At 50.0% G+C, this 21,556-nt stretch overlaps 1 pseudogene; it reads left to right on the forward strand.

Annotated features, from left to right (window-relative positions):
* Positions 1 to 19,104, forward strand: part of LOC120375680 — a 1,085,709-nt pseudogene extending 1,066,605 nt beyond the window's left edge.
* Positions 19,105 to 21,556: the final 2,452 nt, after the last annotated feature.

Below are 21,556 nucleotides of genomic sequence, written 5' to 3' on the forward strand. Positions count from 1 at the left end.
TCTCGCCCTCCAGGAGGGGACTCTGTGGGGCAGGGCTCTGCCGGGGCTTTCTTCCTTCCTTTAATCACCGTGGAAGGGTGAACAGGGAGAGAATTTGTTCTTCTTTTCTGAACACACGCAGGCAGCTGGGTTATTTCCAGGGCTGTAATAAAAACCAAACTAGCAGAGGATGGTTTCGATCCGTCGATCTCTGGGTTATGGGCCCAGCACGCTCCCGCTGCGCCACTCTGCTGTGGGGGGAGGGGGGCTTCCTGCAGGATGTAGTCACAGTGCAGCTCCCGAGCTGTGCCCTGGCGAGCTGTGCCCAGGGGATTTAGACGCTTTAGCGGCAGGTGATTGACACGTGCTGGGTCCCACCCCCAGCGCTGAACTGACCCGCGCTCGCTGCATTCTCCGCCGGGGGCTCCTTGGTCTGATGGTTCAGCAGCACCAGCCCCGCCCCCGCTTTTCCCCTGGGGAGACCCGGCCCCTCTCCTGCCCCCTCCGGGCTGAGGCGGGTCCCAACCCCCCTGCGAGGGGCCCGGGGGCGGGGCCAGGCCCGGGGAGGAGCCGCCCCTTCCTGCTCCCCCCCCGCCCGGCCCCCGCCCCTGTGTGCGGCAGCGGGGCCATGGCCGGGGCCGGGCGCGCAGCGCGGGGGCTGCTCCAGCCCTGCAGCCCGCGGGGCAGCGCGGTGGGGCCGGGGGCAGCGCGGGGCGGGGACACGCGTGGGGCGGACACGCTCCTGCCGGGAGGGGCCGGGCCCGGCTGCTTGGTTCGCCCCCTGCCCGGGGGGTCCCCGCGCTCCCCGCGGCCGGAGCGGGCTGCCCGGGGCTGCGGGGGCGAGTGGCCCGGACGGGGCGGAGCCCGGGAGCTGCAGGGGGCCGGAGCGCGGCTCGGCTGCAGAGCTCGGAGCCCAGGCTGGGCCCGGGAGCGAGGGGGGGAATCTGGAGTGTCAGAGCCGGGCGGGAGCGGCTGGGGGCCTGTGGGGCTGCTGGGAGTTTGGGGTGTGCTGGGGGTCAGGGCTGGGGGCCTGTGGGGAGCTGGGAGTTTGGGGTGCGCTGGGGGCCTGTGGGGCTGCTGGGAGTTTGGGGTGCGCTGGGGGGGACTGTGGGGCTGCTGGGAGTTTGGGGTGTGGCGGGGGGGGTCAGGGCTGGGGGGGGACTGTGGGGGAGTTGGGAGTTTGGGGTGCGCTGGGGGTCAGGGCTGGGGTATGTTTGGGGGGCTCCGTGTTCAGATCTGGCCCTGCGGGAGCTTTGGGGGCTGGCGCTGGGGAAAGTGGGGGACTGTCTGAAGTTGGCTGCTTGGGATGTGGGTGAGGCCCCGGGGAGCTGGGGGTTGGGCTGCACCCCTGTCCCTGCAGCCTGGGGCCCTGCGTTTCCTCTGGAAAAGCTGCTCCCTGTTTCACCAGCTCCTCTCAGTCTGAGTCCCAGGGACCCTGCCCAGGCATCTGCAGGGCAGGACGGGCCCTGAAATCTGGCAGCTGGGAGGTTTGCAGCAGTTTCTAACCCTCCCTCCCCTGCTTCTTCCAGGAGGCCCCACAAAAGCATCTGGCCCCTCTGGGAAAAGAGAGAGAAGCAGCCAAAGCCGAGGAGCAGCGGCAGAGCGAGGAGCTGCTGGTAGGTGCCCAGAGCCCCCCGCCACTGAGGTTTGCCTGGCATAAGAATGACCTGGTGAGTGCAGGGCCCACCCTGCCAGCCTCAGCCAGGGACCCATCCCCGCTGGAGCCCAGGGAGCCTGCAGGGTCAGACACGGGGGTAACATGATGCCCTTAGGATGCAGGAGGCTGCTGGGCAGCACAGGGTCAGTCTGTGTTAGCCCAGAGCCCCTGCCCACGGGCTGTCTGGATGTCACAGTGACCAGGGATCCTTTCTAGCTCCTGGGGGGGATGGGGAGGAAGGAGATGAAACGTGGGCTGCAGAGATGGAGGATTTGGCTCAGTGCAAGTTGATGAGGTTTCGGGGAGAAGTGTCCCTCCTGTAGGTGATGTACAGCTCACCCCGGCCCTGATCCCACCTCCCTTCCTGGGATAAATGAACTTCCCATCCCCCACCGCAAGAGATCTTGTGTTCTGGTAAATAACTCTGCCACCCGCCCCGAAGCGCATTTATGATTTTCCCCAGTTACCGAGCAGGTGAATTTCAGTGTTGATAAATGCAAAATAATGCACGTTGGAAAAGATAATACCAAATGGACATAAACTGATGGGGTCTAAATTAGCTGTTACCACTCAAGAAAGAGATTTTGGAGTCACTGTGGATAGTTCTCTGGAAACATCCATGCAATGTGCAGCAGCAGTCAAAAAAGCAAACAGAATGTGGGGAATCATTAGGAAAGGGATAGACAATAAAACAGAAAACATCGTATTGCCTGTATATACATCCATGGTATGTCCACACCTTGAATACTGCCTGCAGATCTGGTCACCCCATCTCAAAAAAAAAAAAAAAAAAAAACCCCACTGGAATTGGAAAAGGTTCAGAAAAGGCCAACAAAAATGATGAAGGGTGCGGAACAGCTTCCGTATGAGGAGAGATGAATAAGACTGAGGCTATGGCTACACGCCGCAGCTTTTAGCGACACGGCTGTGCCGCTACAGCCGTGCCGCTAACAGGCGCACAGAGTAGCTGCTGTTTGTTGGCAGGAGAGATGTGCCAGTGTAGACAAAGCCTGAGACTGTTCAGCTTGGACAAGAGACTACTTGGGGGGGAGGGGGGAGGATATGGTAGAGGTCTATAAAATCGTGACTTGTGTGGTGAAAGTAAATAAGGAAGTGTTATTTACTCCTCATAACACAAGAACTAGGGGTCACCCAGTGAAATGAATAGGCAGCAGGTTTAAAATAAACAAAAGGAAGTATTTCTTCACACAGCACATAGTCAACCTGTGGAACTCCTTGCCAGAGGATGTTGTGAAGGCCAAGACGCTAACAGGGTTCTAAAAAGAACTAGATAAGTTCATGGAGGACAGGTCCATTAGTGGCTATTAGCCAGGGTGGGCAGGGATGGTGTCCCTAGCCTCTGTTTGCCAGAAGCTGGGAATGGGCAACAGGGGATGGATCACTTGATCCATGGGACACCTGGCATTGGCCACTGTCGGAAGACAGGATACTGGGCTAGAGGGACCTTTGGTCTGACCCAGTCTGGCCGTTCTTATGTTCTATGTTCCCCTGTTACTGAGCCGCCCTCTCCCTGTGGTTGCAGAAACAGACGGCAGCCGAGAGGCAGAAGATCGTCTGGGAGTGGCAGGAGCTGCGAGGGTTTCTGGAGGAGCAAGAGCAGCGGCTGCTGGCCCGGCTGGAGGAGCTAGAGAGAGCCATTGTCCAGAGAAGGGATGAGGGCGTCTGCAGCCTGTCCTGGGAGATTTCCCTGCTCAGCGAGAGGGGAGGAGAGAAGGGGCAGCAGCCGCTGAGCCAACCCCTGCAGGTCAGGCTGTCATTGCAAGGATCATACGCAGCGTTTCTATAGGCACTTCTGAGCCCTGGACCCCAAAACACTTTACAGAGTGGGGTCAGGGGCATTATCCCTCTGGGACAAATGGGGAAAGTGAGGCAGAGGGAGGGGCAGAGCCCTGCCCAAGGTCACACAGTGAGTCTGGCAGCGGCGCCAGGGATGGGCCCTGGGAGTCCTGGATGCTGCAGCCCCAAGACCTTCTCTCCTGGAAATGACTCTCTGCATTTGCACTTGGAGGGTGAAATCCCCTCTCCCACCATGCTGAGGTCCCGAGCCAGGCCCCAAGGCCCCTCACACTGCAGGTTAATGGGTTTAGTGGGGCCAGGGGCCTTCTGGGTCTCTCGGCACTGGGGGGAATTTGATTCTTAATGCAGAGAAATATCTTCTGCCTGGAAAGTCCCGGGGGGGCGGGTAGCTGCTCTGGGAATGTAAACCTGAAATTCCCCTACTGCTCGCGGCCTCAGTGGTGACCCCTGCAGAGCAGGAGGCCTCCCCACCCAGGGACACTCCCCCTGATGGCCTCCTCTTTCTCCCCCTCTTTAGGGTGCTGGGAGCACTGGGGGCAGGTAAGTCCTGGGCTCCATTTCGCTCCCCCTCATGGGCCGTTAGGTTTGATAACTGCGCTGAATAGGAAGCTGCCCCCTGCCCTGGGAGCGTGTGATTCTGGCTCCCCTAGTGGCTGACTCAGGTAGGAGACGAGCCGGTTACTGTCTGATCGCTAAGGAGGTCACAGCAGGGCTGCTATACCCAGGGCCGATGGGACGGACCAGGCCTGTCTCCTGGACTGATGTGGCCGCGTCACGTATTCCGAGGGTGCAGAATCTCAGCTTTCACATTTGTTAAAGTGAGTTGCTGGCCCTCAGCACCTCCCCAGTGTAAACGGAGACAGCGTTGCCTTGCTGGGGCTGCCAGCAGCCTGAAGCCGTAGCTCTGAGAGCGTGAACTCTCCTGTCCCCTGTTAATGTCATCGGGGTGTCAACTGAAATAACAACACTTTGATGTCAACATTGAATGTTCCCTGGTGATCACCTGAGCAGGTGGATCAGGAGAGGGCGGGAGTGAAACCTTTGCAGGGTGGGAATAGGGGGTTGCTGTAGGGAAGGAAGAACAGAGGAGAGACACAACAACAAGGAAGCAAGAGAGAAATGGAGAAAGGAGGGTGGGAAAGGCAGTAAAACACAGGGAAGAACCAGCAGGGCCCTACAGGGTGTCCGGGAAGGGGCTGTTTTCCTCCTGAGTGACACTGAGTGTGACAGACAAAGACTTGGCAAAATACTAAGAACTAAAATTTTATTTCTGATGCGAAGGGCAGATTCTCCCCTTGTTCCTCGTACGTGGGTGTCCCATGGGGAGCAGTGGGTGTTCTGCTGTGAATGGAACAGGGCACAGAGTCCTAACCTGATGCCCGGGCCACTGGCCGTAACGGACAGGGCAATGTGGCCCCCTCTGCGAATGAGCTGGACACCCCAGGGTTACTGCTTCAGCTGAAGGGTTCGGGGGATTTGGTGTTTAAGGGGCCAGGCTCATTCCCTGCTGGAGCCCTGAGCTCTGTCTGTGGCCACTGTCAGCATGTAGGACCTGCCCACTCTCTGCTCTGTGTCTCCTCCCTTTCCACATGATCCCCGTGCTGGTGCCCCTTGTTCCTGCAGTAACCCAGCGTAGGGGGTGGCTCTGCCCCCCACAGAACCAGTGTGTCCCTGAGAAAGCTCCTGAACAATGTCTCCGTTCCCTGCTCTAGTGTCTCCCCACTTCCCGTCTCTCTGGGGAGCACAGGGCTGAGGTGACTCACCATGACAACGACCATCTCAGGCTGCAAAGCTCAGATCCAGGTTTCCTGGAGTTTGGGGGTTGCTGGGCTCAAGGTCTGGGGCTCAGGCCTTTTTCTCACCCCTCCTTTCCCCAGCAGGGAGGATGGGACGTTTCGGAAGCCAGAGCCGTCGTTTGTGGAGCTGGAGAAGAGACTCAGTGATTTCTCTCTGCAAAGTGCCATGCTGCAGGAGGTGCTGCTGGGATTCAAAGGTAATTGGAGTCTGCGGGTGGCGTCTCCTCTGGTTAGAGCGACCCTCGCCCTGGGGAGGAGTCGGGGACTCTAGTGATGTCACTGATCCTCGGCTCCATCTCACAGCCCAGCTCAGCGAGTCGCCCTTCCCCATGGAGCAGCCCTGTGGGGCTGGCTCTGTCTGCAGCGGCTGCGTTATCGGCCTCTGATCTCTGTCACCATCTCGTAGTTAACAGCAGTTCCATTAATAAGCAATGGGGATTTCTCCATGAATGCGAGGGACTGAATTCTCATCTCTCCCATCTTCTCCTTCCCTTAGAGACACTGCGACGGGGGCTGGGGAGCGACACAGGTACGTGTCTGTCTCTGACTGGCCATGGAGAGATTTCAGACCAATAACGATGTTAACGACAGGGGATCACAGCCTCCAGCACCTGGAAGCTGTGTAACGATGGGAAGGGATGTTACTTTGTTCTTGCACCACTGTATTTTCAACTGACTTGTCTCTTAAATATTTTAGCTCATCAATGTCACGTAAGCTTTTAAAGCGTTTTGCAGGTTTTTTAGTACTCATTAATTGTTTTTCCTTTACTTTCTTTAATTATTGCATTTTTTACTGACTACATTAATTTTAAGAATTTGTTTGCCCTTTTAATTGCAGTAATATTAATAGTGTTTTAATTAAGTTTGCGTAGTCTGATTTTAAAGCTTTTTTTTAAAAGACCACTAAGTTGTCTTTGACAACTTTTCCTATGTTTGAGTGCCTGCTTGATACTTTTTTTAAAAAAAATACAAAGGCTGAGTATAGTTAGTTTTTTAAAAAATATAGACTTTTTTTTGTTGTGACTCTAAATTGGTAATGTAGTCACATTTTTAACTTATTATTATTTTAGTGCACTATTTACCTCTTGTGACACAGGTTGTAGCTGATTTTTACACTTTAAATAAATAAAACAGCTATTAGCATCTAATTTGGTTAAAACAGCAATTCTATCTATATCTATCTATCTATCCATCATATATATATATATATAATTTTTTTGCATAACCTGCACTTCTTTAAGAATGCAATGTTTGTTTAGTTCTTTTAATTAACTTTTGCTCTAAACTTTTTTTATGCTTACATTATGCCTTAAATTAATTTATATTTCTTGGAATGATTTTATTCATTTAATATAGAATCTTAATTTTTTTTCTCCCCATACATTCCTAGCCATCCCGATGATGATTAATTTCTGGGAAACATCCTCAGCAGAATTATTTGAAGGTGTTGCACCAGACAGTAAAGGCGGCACAGAGGCAGTGGCTTGTGGGAAAGAGGGTAAGTTTCATTACTAATCCTGCTCTTAAAAAGAGTGGTCTTTTAGAAAACTAGTTTAACTTAGAAGCACTGAGAGACTTTAAGAAAGTCACTAATCACGGGAGCAATGGGTCTCTTTGGAACATATTTTAACTGACAAGCCCTTAGAGCCTTTCTGAGAAACAGGATAGAACTATGGTCAAAATGAAGTGCAAATTAATAAACGTGCATCGTGAGAAGAGGAAGGAACACAAATTAAAATATAATGAAAACAAAGCCTCTCAGAAAGGAAATATATCAGTTTAGTAGCAGTGTTGCCATGTCAGGGGTGAGGTGGGAGATGATTTTCTCTTCTCCCCCCCCGCCCCCATCTCTATGTAGGTGGCATAGTTAATTTTTTATTATTTTGTTTACTAATTAAATCCATGTCCCTAAGGCCAAATTTGGGCTAGGTAGCTTTGTTGCCACGTTTTCTTGTTTACCAAGCACAGAGCTTAGTGCTGGCCCTGAACGACATCATTAGCCCCCTTTTGTTTGGACTAATTGAATTTTCTGTCGTTGGTCGTCTTGCACCTGTGCATGGCCTTCGTGGCTGAAAGAATTTAACCTACTTTTCATCAACTTGCTGCTATAGGGTATTGTAAGATCTTATGAACTTTTGTCTTCTTTTTACAGTGAAGTAAGGCAGAGAGTTCAAAACGTGGGTGTTACTGGAATTAACAGTTCCCAGGGTTGGTCCATGTATGTCATTGCTCTGGGCTCATTCACACCATGTAGCACTCTCTTCCCATGCGTAGTCAATGCCGATACAAAAGAATGATCTAGGCTGGTGTTTCTCAGCTGGTGATTTGTGACCCCCGGGGGTCAGGAAAGGCAGTCAGGAGGCTGAGAGATGTTGAGTGTTTCATTATGATCTAAAGCAAAGAAAATCTCACTCCCCCACTCCTGCAGTCCCCTGTTCACTGTGGTCAGTGTTCTCTGCCAGCCTCTTGAAATATACAAGTGATATATAGACTCAGCAGGGATACATGTTTTATTCTTACTTTTTAAGTAAATGTTCAGGGGTCAGAAAAAAATTGACTGCCACTGAGAGGTACTTGCTTACTTATCTCAGCTGTGAAATGAGGCAGTTTGCAGCTGTGCACAGTAACCCTTTCGTTGCCTGTATCCCAGCCAGCGAGACTGAAACCCCTGCGGTGGTCAGTAGAAATGGGGACGAGGCAGAAAGTTTTGATTCAGACTGGCATTGAGTGCTGTCAGCGATCGCAGGAGAGCAAAAGAACCCAGGGGTCGTTGGTCACTAAGTCTCCCAGGCAGAGGAAGGGATGGGGGGGAACAGAAGTCAGAAAATGAAGGAGAAATAAGTGAGGGGGGGGGGCGGCGGTCACAAGCTCCCAAACCTGTCCACATCCGGTCATAGAGTCATAAAGTCTAAGGCCAGAAGGGACCCCTGGATCATCTGGTCTGACCTCCTGTCTAGCACTGGCTGCCAACACCCCCAGCACCCGCCCACTAAACCCAACAGCTGGAGTGAGACCAACGTCTTGCAGCCCCCAGGAGACTAGACTCTTACATGCCCCAGGCAGAGAATGGGAGGGACCGAGGTGCCCCAGTGCCCCAGACCCCTGCAGTGGCAGGGAAATGGTTAAGTGAGATATTTCTGGGTGATCCTAGTGAGTGCCGCACACCCCACGCTGCAGAGGAAGATGAAAAACCCCCAGGTCACCTACAACCTGACCCAGGGGGAAAATTTCTTCCACATCCCACCTATAATGATCAGTTAGACTCTGAGCATCGGAGCACAAAGAGAGAGAGAGAGAGATCCACCCTGCCCAATATCCTGTCTTCTTCTCTGGCCGTTCCTGAAGCTTCAGAGGAAAGAGATTAAAAAAACCCTCTAAAAATACATAGAGGGGGAAAAATCCCTTCCTGACCCCTAGCAGTTTTGGCTGAAACCCTGAAGCATGAGGGTGAGGAAGATAATACATAAAATGGAAGTGAGCCCCACTTCATGGTCCACTATTTGTCTCTATTGACCAAGCCTTCCAGCTATCACCACTTCATTTAATTTACTGCACCTACACTGGGCAGACTTTGTCCTGTCCCTGCCTCCACCTGGTCCCCACCATTGAGGGAGTTGCTCTCAGGGTTTTAAAAGTAGCACAGTGGGTTTAGTGCTGGTGGAAGGGGCTGGGTCTGGGCTGTGATAAAGTGATGGAATATTTTCCCATCAGGCGAGTCAGAAACATCTTGTGCAGGGAAAGCGCCGGGGAAGATCATGATGTGACAGGAACTAACTTCTGAAAGCTTCCCTGTCACCCTTCTCACCCTGACAGGTGGCAGAGTAACGCCCACCTTTGGCTCCAGATTGTCCCAGCGTCCCACAGGACAGGGAAGGGAACTGGCTGTAGTGGAGCCAGTCCAGGTAGGGATTATTGCGGGGTTGCTAGTGGGTTCCTGCTGGAGGGGGAGGGGCAGGAAATACTGAGGGCCTGGGATCTTTGGGGGAGCTCAGTCTGGAGGTGGGATGGGGGCAGGAAACACCCAGGGTGGAGAAAGGGAGGGGGACAAGGCATGAGACAAACTTGCTGGGAATTGTTTAACCCAAGTCCTGGATTCCGGGAACAGACCCATGGGCCTTGGGGGAGGAAATGACCCTATTTGTGGAATGGGGTTGTGTTGGGGGTGGGGGAACCCTGGACAGCGCTGGGGAAACGTATCAGATTCCCAGTGCAAGAACATGAACCTACTGGCCAGAGGCGGCTAGGAGATTCGAAGGAGGGGGTGGGAGGTTACCCACCAGTGGGGCCTAGAGTAGATAACCCTCCCTTCCTTCCAGCTGCTGGCAATGGGAAGCCTGTTGGGATTCCTACTGGGGAGCCGACCCTGGAGCCTGCTGGGGGCCCCATCCCCCGTATCAGCCTCTGGCTTGTAGGTGTGTGATGGAGGAGAAGACCCTTCCCCCTCCGTCTGCTGGGGGGGGGTGAGGGGATCTCTACCTCCCCTCCTGTTTTGCCTCCTGGCTGCTCTGAGCAGGGTGGGGGTGGGACTCTGCTGACTGTCTCTCTCTCAGAGCATCCATTTGATTGGCTCCTCTCCCCCATGAATAGTGGGGCTGTGAGTGGGGCAGCAGGTTGTGAGTGGGGGGCTCTTGCTCTTTCAGGGGCCGGTGACCTTCGAGGAGGTGGCTGTGTATTTCACCAGGGAAGAGTGGGCTCTGCTGGACCCCCGTCAAAGAGCCCTCTGCAGAGACGTCATGCAGGAGAACTATGAGAATGTGACCTCGCTGGGTAAGGATTCCCGTCCCCTCGGTTCTTGGAAGGGAAAATGAAGAGTTAAGGTTCACGCCAGCCCCACAATGCCTCCTTTGCTCTGCCCTGTCTCAGCAACAGCCCACTGAGTGCATTGAAATGGGGCAGACTAGGTCCCTCAGGGTTCACATGCACCTCCCTTCATATCACAGTCACAACTCTGCCAAGCTGCTCCAACTCCTCCCTCCACCATCCAGTTACAGCTACAGCTAACCCAGTGCACACAGCTGGAGGCATGTGGAGAAATGCTGGGATTCCCATCTGTGAACACAACACAGACAGTGGCACGTTCCTAGTCCTTCATAGCTATATTGGAATCATAGATTTTATGGCCAGAAAGGGCTATTAGGTCATCTAGTCTGACCTCCCGTATAACCAGGTCATAGAATTTCACCCAGTTACTGCTGTACTGAGCTGAATACCTTGTGTTGGACTCAATCCGCCCTCAGAAAGGCATCCACTGCGACTTGATGACTTCAAGAAATGGAGAAACCTCCACTTCCTTTGTTAGTTTCTTAACCTTTGCACCAGACTTACTGAGCCATTCTCAGTGGCTAGTACCAGTTGCAGGGCCAGGGGCAGAGTTAAGGTTGCATTTAAGGGCGGTGTGTATATTAACTCTTGCTCTTCTGGTTTTCAGAGGTTTAGGTTTAGCCACCACCCACCTAGTGGAAAGGCATGAAGCAGAACTGGGCAACCTGTACTGTATTGATGTAGGTTATGGGCATTTGATTTCCTTATTTTTTAATAGACTTTTCAGCACTCTGTGTCTGCATGAGAGATTTTCCCAGCATAATTATATCAATTAAGGATGTGGTTTTTCGCACCCCTAACAAACAGAGCTATGCTGACAAAATTTTGCAGCTCAGAAGAGGCCAGAGTGGATTTTAAAACACTTTAAAATATTGCTCTCAGCCCTGAAATTTTGGAATCAGGGGGAAACATCTAAGAGGAACTCCTTCAGAATGCAAGCAAAACGCACAATACACCTAGTCTGAAAGTTAACAGTGGTACGGCTCCGACTCAGATGAATGAGTGGGTCAGAGGCAGTGGCCACAGCATGTCCTCTTGACCCAACCAGCCAATGACTGTGAGAGCAGTGTGAGGTTCCTATTCAGGAGTTCTTGGGGGGTAGGGGGAAGGAGAGCAGGGAGCAGTGGGAGTGGAGAAGATGATGGGGGAGCTAGTGCTTGTGGGGTGCCACAAGGTAGGGAAGGCTGAGTGTAGTGGGAGGAAAGAGATAGGGATGTGGAGGACTAGAGGAAATCAGGGAGGGATGGGTACCATGGAAGGAAGAGGAGGTGAGGAATCAGAGACAGAATCTCCTGGGAACAGGGAGTGTGGTGGTTTGGGGGAGTGGGAGCCTGGGAATGGAGAAAGGGGGTGGAGGTCCCAGCAGTGGTGCTGTTGGAGCTGGGGGGATTGGGTAGGAGATCTGGGATCCTTGGAACTGGAAAAGACTGAGGATAGTGGGAAGGGGATGGGGAGTGGTTTCTCCAAGGAGCGGGAAGGATCTGGTGGCAGTGGGAAGGGAAGGTTTCAGGGAGGCAGATATTTGGGGCCCTCCACTGCGAATGCTTTTGCCATAGTCTCTAATGACCTCTCCCTAAGCAAAGCTCAGAACCAGTGCTCCACCCTTATTCTTCTTGACCCGTCAGCCGCCTTTAATACCACTGACCATGGTCGTCGTCTTGACATCTTGTCTGCTTCCTGGTTCTCCTCCTACCTCTGTAACCACTTCTTCAGCGTGTCCTTAGGAAGATCCTCCTCACCCCCACTCCACTCTTCTGTGGGGGTTCTACAGGGCTCAGTCCTTGGTCACTTCCTCTGCACTTTATCTCTGGGAAATCTCACCCCAGACACAAATTCAGCTACTGTCCGTATGCTGATGAGTCACAGATCTACCGCTCTACTCCAGACCTGTCTCCTTCTGTCCAGACTGAAATCCCCGCCTCCCTCTGATGACTCCTCGTGGATGGCAGCCATCAACTCAAGCTCAACAGCTCAAATGTTGATAACAGAGCTCTTAATCCCCCAAACCAGCCCCCCACCTCCTTTCTTGCTGTTCAGCCCAGAATTAGCTGATGGAATCTCAGAGCCTCTGGCAATATTTGCAAACTCAGATGACAGAAGAGGTCCCAGAAGACTGGAGAAGGGTTAACATAGTGCCCATCTTTACAAAGGGGAAAAAGGAGAAGCTGGAGCCTAGTCAGCCTGACCTCAATACCAGGGAAGCTACTAGAGCAATGTATAAAATATTCAATTTGCGAATACCCAGAGGATGAAGGGGTAATCGGTAGCAGCCAGCATGGATTTACTAAGAACGTAGCATGACAAACCAGCCCGATATCCTTCTTTGATAGGGTAACTGGTTTGGTGGCTAAAAAACCTGGACTTCAAAAGGCGTGTGACACAGTCCCATGAGTAAGCTGGAGAAATGCAGGCTCAACAGAACTCCCATTAAGTGGATATATAATTGGTTACACAACCACAAGCAAAGAATAACTATTATTGGAATGATGTCAGATTGGAGGGATTTCTCAAATGGGGTTTCACAGGGATCTGTTTTGTGTCTGTTGCTATTTAGCGTCTTCATTAACGACCTGGATGTAGGAATAGAGAGCATACTGATCAAATTTGCAGACGACACAAAGCTGGGGGGGTTGTCAACACTTTGGAGGGTAGAGCAAAACTTCAAAGGGATCGTGATAAATTGGCAAACTGGGCTTTAGACGCCAATGAAATTGAACAAAGACAAGTGTAAGGTGATACACTTCGGGAAGAAAAACCCATTGCACAAATACTGACTGGGGGATAACTGGCATGGCAGCAGCACTGCTGAGAAGGATCTGGGAGTTGTGGTGGATCACAACCTCAACACAAAGTCAACAGCGTGATGGTAATGCAAAAAGAAGCAAATGCATTAAGAGAAGCATAGCATGCAAATCACAGGTGGTGATAGTACTGCTCTACTCAGCACTGGTTAGGCCTCAGGGGAGTCCTGGGTCCAGTTTTGGTCACCAGTGACTAGACAGGATGTAGAGAAACTGGAAAGAGTCGAGAGGCAAGTGACAAAGATGGTCAAAGGGGTGGAACACAAGCCAGTGAGCAAAGGCTGATGGAACTGGGTGTGTTTAGTTTGGAAATGAGTTAATGGGGGGGGGGATATGACAGTGGCGTTCAAAGACTCGACAGGCCGTGTGAGCGTGTGTGGCCGTCCCTCCTGGTCTGTCCCAGGGCAGAGCTGCGAAGTCGCCAAGCCCAGGCCCTCAGGCAGGGTGGGGCAGCAAACAATGAGGGCTTTGCCCAGGGCGAGCACCAAACAGTCTAGGGCTCAGGCAGGGCAAGCACCAGTCTAGCGTCCTAGCTCGGCGGGCGGTCGACCAACACAGGCCTCCTGGCCGAAGGTGGGTGGCAGGAGGTAGGGGGACCCCGGCCCACCTGACTCCACTGGGTCCCAGCCCCGGGTCCTAGCAGTGGCAGTGTAATCCGCCACTGGATCGGGGGGATCCGCCCACAACACCCTTACTTAGTGTCAGGCCAACACTCAGCCAGACGATGGTCGAGTTTCCCTGGGCTACTTCCTACAATCTCCAGGGTTTGGTACCTCTGGCCTCCGTTTCCCCAGGGATTGGTGGTCTGTGGCAGCCCATCAGCTCGTTGGCACCTCGACTGGCTGGTGACCCTGGGAGCTCTGGCCAGTCCTCTGGTGGCCGCCCCAGCAGGTCCTCAGTGTCCCACTCCGGCAGCGGGTGATAAGTGTCTGTCTCCCGCGGCAGCTCCAGCCCACCTGAGCTGCAGGGCCCCCTCCCTTTGTACTTCTGCTTCCTGTCCCGCCCCTCAGCTTCCGGAGGGGTGGAGGTGGCTTTCCTGGCTCTGTAGCCCAACGGGCGGGTTGTGGTCCCTGCTGGTCTTCCCCGCTACAGGCTGCCATACAGAGGATGGGGAACAGTTCTTCTCTCTTGTCACAGAGGGCAGGACAAGAGGCAGTGGGTTCAAACTACAGCACAGCAGATTTAGATTAAATCTCAGGGACAACTTCCTAACTGGAAGAACCGTAGGACAATGGAACAGACGCTTAGGGAGGTGGTGGAAGGTTATTCACTGGAGGTTTTCAAAAGGCAGGGGGTTAGACTAGATGACCTTTGTGGTCCTTTTAACTCTATGGTTCTAAGGGGAACCAGGGTTCACCCTTGGAAAAAGCTAAAGCGAGCGTGTCGCCCATTAAGGGTATGTCTGCACTGCGTCTGGAAGCTGCCTCCCAGCCAGAGTCCATGCTGACTCACTACAAATACCGGTGCAGGCGCTGTCGGTTGCGGCTGTAGCTTGGGTTCTAAAGCCAGGGGTTGAGGGGGGTGGGTGGGCTGGATGGTCTGAACTCCAAGCGGAGCCCTAACATCAAAGCAATGTCTCCACAGCCATTTTTAATGCGCTAGCATGAGACTCAGCCTGGAAGGCGGCCGACTCCCTGATGCACCTTAGACATACCCTAAAGAGGGCGGTCCCAAGGGAGACTGTATGAATGTTGGGTCACCTAACTCCCTCTAAATCCATGACCCAGCCCCCTCCTGTCACCGAGCCTTAGTGGGTCACAACTGAGGATGCCAAATTCAGAACGAACTGCTGAGAAATAGGGCAAACACAACCCCAAACTGGTGGATATTCTTTTATAAGTTTCAGAGTAGCAGCCATGTTAGTCTGTATCCGCAAAAAGAACAGGAGTCCTTGTGGTACCTAAGAGACTAACACATTTATTTGAGCATAAGCATGCATCTGATAAAGTGGGCTGTAGCCCACAAAAGCTTATGCTCAAATAAGTGTGTTAGTGTCTGAGGTACCACAAATACTCCTGTCCTTTTATAAGATAGACCAAACCAGCCACAAAAGTAAACTCCTGTTTCACCACACTGGCTAACAAGAAACATAAAGGCAGTTTTCTCAGGCATTCCGGTTCTTAGATCACCACAAAAAATACTGGATTCAGAGATAAGTGGTTCTTTACAACCAGTGTCATTAAATAATAGTTTTTTCTGATCCCAAAGGGCCAGCCACTCCCAGGTAAATACACAATTTAAATCTTACCCAAAAATCATGCTGGTTCCAGTCCTTTAGTATCTAATATCTAAAGGTTTATTCATAAAGAGAAAGAAAGGGGGGAGTTAAAATTGGCTAAGGGAATCAATTACATCCATAATGGCAAAGTTCTTGGTTCAGGCTTGTAGCAGTGATGGAATAAACTGCAGGTTCAAATCAAGTCTCTGGAGTACATCCACACCTTGGATGGGTCATTCAGTCCTTTACTCAGAGCTTCAGTCTGTAGCAAAGTTCCTCTGGAGGTAAGAAGCAGGATTGAAGACAAAATGGAGGTGTTTCCATGGCCTTTTATAGCTTTTGCCGTGTGAAAGGCATCCCATGGTTCTTACTGTGGAAAATTAGAGCAACAGGATGAAGTTTGGAGTCACATGGGCAAGTCACATGTTCATGCCCATTTTCCCTCAGTCATTGCAGGAAGCCATTACCTAGATTCCAGACAGCACATTTACATGACAGTCCACTCAGTGTAGATGGGCTTCTCCCATGATCCACTGTCAACCAAGTGTGTCTTGATGAACCACTTAATTTGAACAGTCCCTCCAAGATGTGCTAGCTAGCTACCTTGGGGGTAGCTTATAAGAAGCACACAGGATCTTTTTCAGGGGAAAAGGCAATACGCCGCATTTATTGAAGATACAACAATTATCATATGCATTCAATCACACACCACACACACACACACTGTCCCGCCAGTCGATGTTATAGTTACCAGTCCAAAGTCCAGATCAACCTAGTGGCCAGCTAGTTTGATCATGGGTAGGAGGAGCCGGGTTCTGTCAATTGCAACATGATCCTCTGGGGAAGTCTTGGCAGGATGAACCCAAAGTTTCATGGCAAGGCACCCTGGTTATATACTGATTTTCCTTCATAGGGACCAATGAGTTTTGCACCGTCATGTTGTAATCAGTTGTCGGATAGGGAGCAGGGCCAGGCTGTTTGGGAGGCACAGCCTTCCCTACCCTAAAGCTCATTCAGCAGTTTGAGGCTTGCAGAAGAGCCAAGCTGTTAGCTTTTCCATTAGGGCTCCCATCCCTTTCACTTCTCAAATGCCAAGTTATAGTCTGTATTTAATTTCAGTGCCATAGGGTGATTCGTGTCAGGGGAGGGGAGCTTCATTTAAAATTAGGCACTGGGGGAGGGATCACATGAGAAGAGCAATATCCTTCCCAACCCTACGAAGGGAGACCCCCCCCCCTGCATTCCCTGAGGCTTCAGAGGGGTTAATTCAGTGGTTCTCAAACTTTTGTCCTGGTGACCCTTTCACACAGCAAACCTCTGAGTGTGATCCCCCCCACTTACAAATGAAAAACACTTTTTAATATATTTAACACTATTATAAATGCTGGAGGCAAGCGGGGTTTGAGGTGGAGGCTGACAGCTTGCAACCCCCAGTAATAACCTCATGACCGCCTGAGGGGTCCCGACCCTCAGTTTGAGAAGCTCTGGGTTAATTTTATTTAGCACCCTGTGTCCATTCACATGCATGTGCTATTTTGAGCATTTCAGTTTTCACAACATAGGCTCATCCCAGATTCTGGACAAGCTCAAATGCTCAGTTCGTGGAGTATGTACATAAGCTATAGTAAAGACAAACCCACAGTAACCGTCTCCAGTTTGTGAGGGACCCCGTGGAGCCAGTCTCTAGGAAACAGATAAATGCATGGAGGTTAAGTCCATTAATGGCTATTAGCCAGGATGGGTAAGGAATGGAGTCCCTAGCCTCTGTTTGTCAGAGGGTGGAGATGGATGGCAGGAGAGAGATCACTTGATCATTACCTGTTAGGTTCACTCCCTCTGGGGCACTTGGCATTGGCCATTGTCGGTAGACAGGATACTGGGCTGGATGGACCTTTGGTTTGCCCCAGTATGGCTGTTCTTATGTTCTAAGGTAAGTGAACCCAAAGTTATGCAGACAGATGTTAGTCAAGGAAGCCAGCAGAGTATCAGAAACCTGGAAAAATCTCTGCCTGGATGGGCTCAGGCATTTGGTCGCAAGCTGAGGTGGTTCAAAAGTTTTGGATTTTTTTTTTAGCAGAATTTTTTTATTGTTTCTTTAAGCAATCAAACACAGCAAGCATATATTTGGCCACACACTTCTGAAACCCCAAACCATGTTCAGGTTTTGGCGGACTAATTTCAGCTTTTCAATTTAAAAAACCACAACAAAGTTTGAAGGAAAGCAGACATTGTCCGTGATTTTTTTCTGCTTTTTAAAAACCCCTAGTTTTCGATCCAAAAAAAGTTTTGATGGAAAATATTTGTCCAACCCATTTAATGAGCTTTAGTGCCTTTTAGCACTAGCTGATGCTGAGAACCAGTGATACCTTGTAAAGAAGTTTTCTCAAAACTGGGTTTGTGCCGAGATGTGGAAAGTTCATTTTTCCCAGGGCCGCCCGTGAGGGGAGGAGCAAGTGGGGCAATTTGCCCCCCGTAGGGGCCCTCACGAGAATATAGTGTTGTATAGTATTGCAATTTTTTTATGGAAGGGGCCCCTGAAATTGCTTTGCCCCAGGCCCCCTGAATCCTCTGGGTGGCCCTGCCTGTCTCATCTTTAGAATCATCAGTCTGCCCTCCTCTGACATTTCAGTAGGGGTGTGTTGCAGCCTCCTGGCGCCCTTATGTCTTTCTTCAGTTCCTCCCTCGTACATCTGGTTCAGCGATGACCTTCACACTTACCTCTTAACATGTACATTCCTTATTCACACACAAACCAGAATTAATTTACACTGAACATTTTGAACAGGAACATCAAATTGCAACGCAAAAGAAAACAATCATGGCATTCTTTTGCTTATTTTAAAATGCTAAACCTGCAACAAATTGGTGACCCTCAAAGGTCTGTTACTGCCTTGAAATCAGTCCAGACACAGATTCTGGCTGATGTATCTCTACCTATTGGCCCATTAGCCATTCCTTTCTGTTATTCAAAAAGGGTGGCTGGCAGGATGTGCTCAGATCATACACCAATACACTTAATACATGCTACATAATTATTCTTTATTCTTCATTCCAAATTATATAAAATACAAACATAAAATCCCACCACTACATTTGGGGGAAGAGTTTGGGGGAGTTCAGTTCCTGATTTGTATTTGACCTCTCTCCAGCACTTGTTTTGGTTTGGCCTTCCCCTTTCCATCCCTGTCTGAGGTTTCTGTCTCTGCCACAGCAGGTGATGCAATGGTACGTGAGAAAGATGAGCAGAATTCTCAGCAGGGAAATGTTGAGCAAGTGGATAAACACAGAGAATTATCGCAGAGATCGAAAAGGAATGTGTCCTGCAATCATGAGCCGGGAAACTCCTGTGAGATTCAGCACAGACCAGAAAGAGAGCAGGGAAACCATCCAGGGGAGAAAGTGGATAAATGTATTTCCTGTCGGGGAACTCAGACGGACCTCAACGAAACCACAACACAGCAGGAAATCCTCATGGGAAAGAGAAAAAATACATGCACTGAAGGTGGGAAGAAATTATTTGACTACTCAGACCTTATAAAGCATCAAAGAATCCACACAGGAGAAAGGCCCTTTGAATGCCGTGAGTGTGGGAAATGCTTCACTAAGAGCTCATCCCTTTCTGAACATCAGAGAATCCACACAGGGGAGAGGCCCTATGAATGCAGTGAGTGTGGGAAAAACTTCACTCACAGATCAGGCTTTTTTCGCCATCTGAGAATCCACAGAGGGGAGAGGCCCTATGAATGCAGTGAGTGTGGGAAAAGCTTCAATCGCAGCTCACACCTTATTAGGCATCAGATAATCCACACAAGAGAGAGGGCCTATAAATGCAATGATTGTGGGAAAAGCTTCACTAAGAGCTCAGCCCTTTCTGAACATCACAGAATCCACACAGGGGAGAGGCTCTATGAATGCAGTGAGTGCGGAAAAACCTTCAATCACAGCTCACACCTTATTAGGCATCGGAGAATCCACACAGGGGAGAGGCCCTATGAATGCAGTGAGTGTGGGAAAAGCTTCACTAGCAGCTCAACCCTCTCCGAACATCAGAGAATCCACACAGGGGAGAGGCCCTATGAATGCAGTGAGTGTGGGAAAACCTTCTCTTGGCTCTCAACTCATGTTAGCCATCAGAGAATCTGCCAAGGAGATCAACACTATAAAAGCCTCTAGGGCTATCAATACTTTATTTTTCTTTAATAATTTCACTGATTCCCACACAGTAACTTTTGAAGCTGTTTGAACTGTTTGCAGCACCATTATCCCTCAGTTTGACCAGATGAGTGGCCCATTTTTGCCTTTTTACAGTTTGCGCTGTTTTGAGGTAGACCAGTTTGTCCTTTCTATCAACTCCATTGTCTCATGAGTAATTTGAGTGAGCCCTTTCCATAAGAAACAAGGGAACATCACATTTATAGCATTCCTCCTATTGCAAAGTTATTGTTAGAGTCACCAGTGATTCAGATTGTATCATTGCCAGTTGTTCTCCCATTGCTCTGGGTTGTGCTGAAGAGCAGTTCTATTGGGAACTTTTCAAATTATATCTAAATGAAGAGGAGCAGGGGCAGGAAAAAAAGTGTCATTTCAGCCTCTGTGACACCGGAAGGATACGGGGCAACTCAGAGATTCCCTCCTTCCCCATCACTGCAGAACGGTTACCTTTGTCTGAGCCATGTATAGTTTACCTTCACATTCTATCCATCCACTTTTCAAAATGTCATGTGATGAAGCATTCTCCGTTGTCTGTGCTTGGAGATGATGGTTTGACTTTAATCCTATATCAGAGTGGCTATGAGTGCAGATGTAAGTGTCAAAGACCTGGGAGGGGAATCCAAATGGATCCCAAACACAGTGTGATCATTGGGAGTTTAAATCTCAGGTTCCATCTACTGGTAAAGCCACTTCTTACAAAGTATCTGTTTTGTCCCCCATTATGGGGATGCTAGGATATTAAACGTTGTAAATAACATAACTGACTATTGAGACAGTGCTGAGTGAAGCAGGTTTGAATGGATCAGAGAAGAATGTGATGGGAGAATCTCTTGTCCTGATTCTGAATAATCAGATGTAACCTGCTCTGGAATTTCACTTAACACTTCCATTATCATGTATTCTGTCTCTCTGTGGTATGGGTTTCTATCTTTCCTGAAGGCTGTTTGGTCACCCAGTTGGATATTCGTTCAGTTTGATAGGATGTAGCTCAGATTTATTGGAGAATTTAAGACAAATGACCATTTTCTAAAGTCCTCATTTGTGATTTCAGCTTTGCTTTTCCCCCATCCCTCCCTGATGACATGGAGACAATTCAAGTGCAGTTCTGTCAACAGGAGAGAACTGTCCAATTTACTGGACATGCTAACAAAGACACAGCAGTGATTCTCCACTCAGAAATGGTTAACAACAGCAGAACCCCAACTAACTGAAGGAACTTCATATGATCACATTGTAGTTCAGTTGTTGAAGTCAATATTGTCTCAGATGATCTGGGGATAGAACTCCACATTAGGTGATTTTGAACTAGGCAAAATTCCCATGTATTTGGCTCCCAAATGATATGTACCCCAGGCCCAACAAAAGATCTCTCCTAGCTAATCCTGTGTTACAGGGAATGCTGCCTTTCTTGACGCAGATGTTGAGGAAATAGAAGTGGGCTTTTTGTTGAATTTATCCTTTGTAGGTGTTGAAAATGTGTATAAAATCACTGTTGGAAATCTAATAGCTGCAGAAAAATAGCTATTTTTGAATAGAATCTCCAGCTCTGGTAACAAACAAAGATTATGATCCAGCCCTGTATCCAGTCCCTTGCCTGGAACTGTGCCACCAAATTAAAGAAAAGCTGAGCATGTTTCGGGAAGCCAGTGCTTACTAACACTGCTGAGATTTGGAGCGGTTTTGTAAAGGATTCTACTTCAGAGAAGTGTAAATTTACCCTAACCAAGGCCAAGGATTTGGAAAGAACTGGAGTGGAGAGAGCACACACTCCGTTCTTGGTTTCCACCCCAGTAAAGGAAGCTATGGTGACTAACGGCCCAAGGAAAATTGTTTGTACAACTCCACTTACTAGTTCAGTGTCACTGGTTACAGTTCCAGAGTTCAGCCAAGGTTAGATTGAGAACAGTAACTAGGAGTCTGGACTCAAAAATCCAGAGGGCAGCTTAAAAATCATGAGATGTTTAAAAATGCTCCCTTTGGGGGGGGTAGTGTTATTACTTTCTTGGTTTTTCTGAGACTCTTGGGCCATGTTTTCTGCCTGAACTTGAAGGCTAAAAATGGACTTTTTAAAATAAACAAATGAAAAGGGAGATTTTTGTATCCTCATTAGGCTCCTAGATTGGGGTCTCATTGTGTTGGGCACTGCAGATACCCCATCCAAGAGTGGGTGCCCTCGTTGTGCCAAGCACTGCAGAGACCCTGACCGAGAGTGGGGGCCCTGATTCTGCCAGGTGTTATACAACTCAGAGTGAGA

The sequence above is a fragment of the Mauremys reevesii genome, linkage group 12 (assembly GCF_016161935.1).
Source record: "Mauremys reevesii isolate NIE-2019 linkage group 12, ASM1616193v1, whole genome shotgun sequence".
Lineage (NCBI taxonomy): Eukaryota > Metazoa > Chordata > Testudines > Geoemydidae > Mauremys > Mauremys reevesii.